The sequence below is a fragment of the Brachycentrus maculatus genome, unplaced genomic scaffold (assembly GCF_059751285.1).
Source record: "Brachycentrus maculatus isolate JH-2025_06_01 unplaced genomic scaffold, ASM5975128v1 h1tg000486l, whole genome shotgun sequence".
Lineage (NCBI taxonomy): Eukaryota > Metazoa > Arthropoda > Insecta > Trichoptera > Brachycentridae > Brachycentrus > Brachycentrus maculatus.
In genome coordinates, this window is record NW_028281233.1 from 28,297 (window position 1) to 35,470 (window position 7,174).

Here is a 7,174-nt window from a genome sequence, read left to right on the forward strand (position 1 = left end):
TTATTCCATCTATAATGTTATCTTAAATATAACTATGAAATCTGGAATTTAAGTTTTTCATGTTGTATTATTTTTTTGATATTTTTTTTATTGAAAATTTAATTAAGTTAAAAGATATACTGAGCCACTGATTTGGTGAACAAATCTTTTGTCCATTTGGTCATTGGTTCATTGCACTGGATCACCGATTCATTGATTCTGGAATAAGGTGCTAAAAAAAGTTTTTTAAAGGAAGCTACTGCTTCCTTACTAGGTTTCATGATAATAAAATGTGGTTCATGGTATTCGTATTTGATACAATTATTTGGATTGGACCCCTCCACCGATGGTAAAAATTTATATGCGAAGGGCTAAAATAATATAGGAAAACAGCAGAAGCTAAACTGGCAGTGCACAAAGGAGTCCTGGTACTCATGGAGTTGGCAAAAGAAGGATACTGTGTAAATGCAATCTATCAAATGGGGCAAAAAAATATATGATAGATGTTCGAATTGTGAAATCGAACATTGATAAAATTAAGAAAGGTGTGTTGAGATGTTCGGATATGTGGAACGAATGAATGAATGAATGAAAGGAAAGAACAAGAAAAAAAACAGATATATGAGCAGAAGTAGCAGAAATAGACTGAGGAAAATTTCCATACTTACAGAGATACGCCTTTGCTTCGAAAACACTAGACAAATATAATGGCCCGTGATTCAATTTGCTTATATTTTCACGGGTTTATAGCAGTAATAAGAAAGTTTAATTTGCACCAAGAATTTCCAAGTCACTGCTTAAATATGGCATCGCTAAAAATAAATAATAAGTGCACAGGGTTTTTTTTCCCATGAAACGCGTAGGAACAGCGTTCTAGCACCTTTTTTCATGGACAAATTTGATTTTTTCAAATTTTAAAAATCAATTAGACGAAACAATGTTTGCGCTTACGTAATTACAATCTATATTTATATAATTCGCGAAAATGATTAAATATAGTATTGTAATGAATATTTAAAAATATTTTTTTTATTAAAAAGCTTGACATGAAGTTAGTTCAGGGACCTTTTTTGTTTAAAAAAAAAGCCCTGCTCGTACATATTTTAAGGTAATAAGAAAATTAAAAATATATTTTGAAAACAACATTTTGAGTGTGTCCAAATACTTGTTCACAAATCTGGATTATCTCCAATTATAAAATAAAGAATTGGTGAATGTTACACGTGTGTAAAGTAATCACTTAAACCAGACTATGATGGTCGTCAGCCCCGTAAATGCCCAGACTTCCATATTCTTCTTCATCTTTGATGAGATGCCAAAAAAGTTATTTTTAATAAATTCAGCTTGAAATGAATTTAAGTGAATTTTATTAATTAATTTAAGATACAGGACAATCGAAATATATAAAAAAATTACCATGTGAGACCCAAAAAGCGGAATGTAAACTAATAAGTAATTAAAAATTCTACAACTTGATAAATTAGATTAAACTAAAATACAAATAATAAGGCCAATAATAGTATAATTATTTCAAATGATTTATTAAGTTCATTTTATACAAACAGTTATGTATACAATATTACATATAACTATAATCATTAAAAACTACTTAACTCGAATTTTAGAATATAAAAGCAAGAATCATAATGTTTTTGGCATCAAAGAAAATATCAAAAACAGGATATGACAAGTAGAATGAATACATACTATACATATATTCAGTAAAAAATATTTTACTCATATAAGTCAGTCCAATTACCTATGTTGGTTATTATTTAGTTTATAAAACATTTTATTTCTGATAATTAATTATTATTTCTAAAACAATAAAATAATTGCATTAATGAATTCCTTTTCAAATAATATTATTTCAATATTTTAAATACTGTAAATATTTAGACTTCCATATCCCCATCCTAATAAGTATGTTTATTGAGAAACTTATAAAAACTTCATTTCAATCAGTGCACATCAACTTGTATTGATATAATGTCACAAAGCTTAAGATCAAATATGAATAGTAAAAAAAAAATCCTTGTAAAGAGAGCATATTTAAAGGTATACATACACAACGATAGTGTAAATAAGTAAATGGGCATGGATCAAACTACTTAGTACTAGTTTATAATATCTCACGAGGACCTCTCAGTTCCTTTCATATAGTTTAAAATGCAAACATTAAAATTAAAATAAACATTAAAACCTTTTCAAAGCAATCAATAACTGGAATCATCAAGCATTTAGAGTTATAGGCTTTAATAAACAGAATACATTATATGAGTTAATTTTAATATGCTAAGACATTTTTAATATCCAATACAAGAAATACCTAAATAAGCATGTTTCCATAATGGGTGATAGTCAATTGATTTTTTAATACACAAAGGTTTTGTATAAACAAATCAGCAATATAAAATGACAATCAAATAATCACAAGGTAAATATTTGGTTTTCATATAATACCTACATACATATTTACTTGTAGCCAAATATAAATACAAAAATACCTACAAAAAATAGGAATGTAAAAAAAATATTTCGATGATCGACCCTGAATAATTTAACAATAAATATATATTAATCACATATACATGTAGGTAAGTAGTATAGGTATAGAAATTTCATTATAACAGGTAACATGGCATATTTTTAACAAGTTCAATTTCAATATATTTTAGGTTATTTTAGTTCCAAACATACAGCCATATTAATTTATGGTTACAAAGCAAGAAACTGTAATTTTATATGAGTAACTGTCAATTTATGTTGATTTTCGTTATCATTATGTAAGTTATTGCATTTACTCTCCTCAATTTTTATTTTTATTTGGTTCTCTAGATTTCGGATATCTCACATTAAATAGGTATTAAATATTAGTAAAATTTTCTATGTTTCCAAAACACATTATTGTAAGGGGATTTTTTCATCAACCCTGACCCTAATTGGCATACTAATTAGGGTCATATACTAATCACAAGTAACCGCAAACCCTATTCCGATCTGTACAATGTTTTTTGGCATCTTTCACACTCTAGCAAAAGGTAGCAAATAGAATGCTTATAAGCGATATACTAACAGTATGTAAAAGACGCTTTTAAGTGTTTCCCGCAAACAATGTTAATATGACAGATAGTTCACCCAGTGTATTATAAACTTTCAATGTTCAGTTTTGTTTGCATGTTCAAAAGTTTCAAACCTATTGCAGGGCTACGTGCATATTATAATGCTGGGATAGTTAAAACTATGATTAATTAAACTTACTAATCAAAAATAACCATTACATTGGCAGAGGTACGAATGTATGTAGTTACAAATTGTGTACATAAGCATGATATATTTACGTACATATTACAAATTATTATCAATAAATGTACCAATATTGATACTGTAAAATTTATACACATGACAATGTATGTTTACAAAATTACATCCAGTGGAAAAAACCATAAAAAGAAAATGCAAGATTGCAAAAATACTGAAATTTATAGATACAATATTTTAAGTCTGTTTATAAAGTTTATTACTTTAATTTGTATATCAATGGTAAAAAATACAATGTTACAAGTTAACAATAATATAACTATGTTCCATTATAACCCATTTTATAAAATTAAAACCTAACAAAACATAAGTCATAATACCTTTTACATATATACAATTTAACATACATATATACGAAAGCCATTTTTAATTATTTATCCATCATACATGCAGATTAGCAATACATCGTTGAATTACTAACTATGAAGTATAAAAAATTACCTCAACACATCAAAGTTGGGAAAATTGTGGTAAAATATGCTCTGTTGTTTCACAAAAAAAAATTAAAACAATAGACATTATAATTGAACATAACATGAAAACCTAACAATCTAGGAATCTAACAATTTTGATAATAATATATGTTCCTTATAGTATTTTAAACTGTATTTTATTATTAAACCCAAAGTAGTATTTTAGTTGGCAATCTTTTATGACTGAAATTTATAAAGGTTGAAACTAATAATAATAACTAAATATTTTTGCATACTATGGAACATTTATACTGAGTTCAACATCCCAAGTTTTTAAAATATTTTTAATTTATCGCACGTGATATAGGATAAAAGTGCCAAATATATAATAGCAGCTATCCCTCAAGTAATACAAAATAATAATATTAAAAAAAAATGTAATTATGATAAAAAAAAAAATACCATGTGAGCAAAATGGAACCTTGGGAATCCACGTTCCCGCATAAACGCATATTTTATAAATCACGCGACTACCGCGTTCCCGTCATTTAGTGTCAACAAAAAAAATTTAAAGGAATGTAAAAATATTAAACTATGAAATATTTTTTTGTGAATTATATTCTTTTAGATTACATTGGCACCATAGTATATTTGGAAGCTAATCTGATTGTAATATCCTCCAACAGACTTTTCTATAGAAGAAAGAAAAAATTTAAAGAATACAATACACTTTTATAAATATGTATTTGCATGTTTGAAATTAGTTTTGCACAAAAAAGGCATCATTAAGAATTTGTTACAAGTTAGTAAGATTGACATGGTATATCCATTAATTGAAAAATAAAACACACATTTTTGGAGTCTACAGTAAAAATTATCGTATGTAATATGTAGGGTACACCAAATATTATTTAGTGCATCATGAAAATCTATTTAGTAGTACTGGTTTCGCCACAGTGCGAAATGAACTCAAAATAATATTGATTCGAAGGACCAGTCTTAATAATATTAATAATAAGACGACGATTCTACAAGGGAAATTGAGATCGATTTGGAGTCGTGTTATTCTCCCGAGTTAGTTCGACGATTTATGCTCGAACTTACAAGTACCAAGGGACGGCGAGTTTGATAAATATCAAATAGCACATATGAATGACGAACTAACCTTCTCTGCTAGTTGTTTGTTTCTTGATCCAGCGCTGGGATCAGGGCGATTCTCTCTGGATGGATGATGGGGTCACAAAAATACAGCGAGGTATTTCACTACAAGTCAATATAGAGCGCGCCCGCGTGATGTCAATTTGCAACTGAGAGGTACTTTTGTTTTTTCGGTCGTGCATCGGGCAGTCTGGGCATCGTTCGAAACTCAAAATGTACCAGCGACAATTATCGGCCAAACCAAGTACATTGGGAAATTTAGTTAAAAAATCACTTGAAGGCAGAGTGATCAGTCTTACAGAGCAATTAACTGAATATAAAAATTCAAATTGGGATATCATGATGCCGATATATTGTTTTAAATGAAGTTCTACCAACTGAAGAAAATGCAGAATGCTTATTTTATAAAAGTATGTGTTGTAATGTTGGCATTTTTCACACAAATTTAATTTTGGCAATAATTTAACACTCATGTGCACTACCTTTCTAATTAATCATTTCACATTTTTTATCCTAACAATTTTGTGGGTTTCTAATTTTGTATGTAAAAATAAATCAATATTGATCCAAAAAAGAGATTTTATTCCAAATACATTTTGCAGACTCCGAATTTATGTTTCATCACTAAGAAAAACTCAACCGACAAAGTTGTGATAGATAAAATATAAAGATAATTTAGTCTAATTTATATATATATGTATATATATATATATATATATATATATATATATATATATATATATATATATATATATATATATATATATATATATATATATATATATATAAATATATATATATATATATATATATATATATATATATATATATATATATATATATATATATATATATATATATATATATATATATATGTGTGTAAAATACAAATGCTTTTGGAGATTTAAGTAGTTTTATAAGTTTATATAAGTAAGTTTTATATGAATAAATAAATGCATTGGAATCATCGTAAAAATGATATAAATAACTACAGATGAACCACCATATTAAAAGGCAAAAACTATATTAAAAAAGTTAATTATATGGAAAAAAATTAAATGTATTATAATATGTATATATATTTAATTATTAAATGGAATTACACAAAAATTTATGCATTTATTAGGGAAATATTTTGCAGAACAGCGCTGAAAGTACTTGGGTAAATATTGTTTACTGGGTATTCGGCTGTCCAAACTCAAAACACAGTAAGGAACATTTTTTTTGCAGTACATTTTTTTTGCATTTTTGGACTAAGTAGATTCTACTTAGTCCAAAAATTAAAAAAAAAACGTACTACAAAAAAATGTCCCTTACTGTGTTTATGTTTGGACAGCCGTATTACTGTCGTACTGCACACACAATACTTTTTTGCATACTATTAGATGAATTCCTAAATTGGTATTAGGGGAGACGAATCTTGAAAAACTTTTGTGAAAAATAAATTAGTACACTAAGACCTCAGTTTGCGTCGTAGATACGTTCCAAAATATTGCGACGCAAATTGAAATTTAAAAAACGGGAAATCACCTTTTGGTAAATTTAAAAATGATTCTCTGAATAATAATAAAAAACAACGCAATTCGAAAAAACAATGACGCACAACGAAAATGAGTCATTAACGACAAAACTTCGAAACAAAGCAAGAAGAAACGACGCAAAGCGAGGTCTGAGTGTAATTGTTAATAGGGGGTTGAATTAATTCTCGCCGTTTTTTGTAGTATTTTGAATTGAATTTTTTTTTGTTTTTTAAAGTAAGAATTTATTTAAAGTATTGCCCTTCTTTCTCGACTACTTTGGTCCATCTTTCAGGAAGAAGTCGTATTCCCCTATAAAAGAAAACCTTGTCTTTTGAGGCAATCCAATTTTCAACCCATAACTCGACTTCTCGATAACTTTTGAAAATTTCTCCCGATAATCCATGCAGCATGGACTGAAACAGATGATAATCGGATGGTGCGACGTCAGGAGAGTAGGGCGGGTGTGACAGAACCTCCCAGCCGAAGGAGTTTATCTGTTCTTTTACCACTTTGGCAACATGCGGGCGCGCGTTGTCGTGCAGAATGAGAATCGACTCGTGCCTGGCTGCGTATTCTGGACGTTTTTCTTCAATTGTTGTTTTCAGTTTGATCATTTGCTGCTTGTAAACCTCTGCTGTGACTGTTTGGCCTGCTTTGAGAAGCTCGAAAAAAATTACTCCCTGCTGATCCCACCAAATGCAAAGCATCGTTTTTAAGCCGTGAATGTTGCGTTTTGCAATGCTGGCTTCAACAGGGAGTGGCTGATCTGGCTGGCAGATGACG